This window comes from Halyomorpha halys, unplaced genomic scaffold (assembly GCF_000696795.3).
Source record: "Halyomorpha halys isolate HHAL.00 unplaced genomic scaffold, Hhal_1.1 Scaffold150.1, whole genome shotgun sequence".
Taxonomy (NCBI): Eukaryota; Metazoa; Arthropoda; class Insecta; order Hemiptera; family Pentatomidae; genus Halyomorpha; species Halyomorpha halys.
In genome coordinates this window covers 1010675-1011356 of record NW_027113424.1, presented here as the reverse complement: position 1 = coordinate 1011356, position 682 = coordinate 1010675, and positions in this window count along the sequence as shown.

Genomic DNA, 682 nt, shown 5'->3' with positions numbered 1-682 from the left:
TACCATTGTAAATAAACATCTAAAGTGATTTTAAGGAGCAATAACTTCAGAAATACAGTAGTGTTATTTCAGTCTAATTGCGTACTGTTACTCTGCCCTGAACCTTACTTTTTTTTGACGTGACGTCTTATAAATTAGATTGCAGGGAGTCATGTAGGCAAAAGTGTAGCGTAACGGAAATAGAATGGGCGTGGCTTAGTAGTATAGTGGGGGTAATTGAGGTTATAGATACTGGAAGTCCTGTAGGCAAAAGTGTAGCGTAACGGAGAGTGCGGTGGTGGGGGTAATTGAGGTTATAGATACTGGAAGTCATGTAGGCAAAAGTGTAGCGTAACGGAGAGTGCGGTGGTGGGGGTAATGATGTATTCTGATCATTAAATTATGTCTGAAATAAGGAATATGCGCATAATAAAATTTTGGTATTAATTAAAAATTCCAATATTTAGCGTAAAGTTGTCACGTCAGGCGCGTTTCGACGCGAAGCGCTGAAACCCACACATTTTTTTCGTTATAGTTCCGATAACACACAAGTTATATATATATATATTATATATTTATTATATGGTGGCCAAATATTGGTATGGTACTATAATATCGAATTTCTAAGACAAAATAATGAATTATATAATTTATTGATATCGATATCCCATTTATACCCTCCACTCTTTCTCTTTTGGTTAAA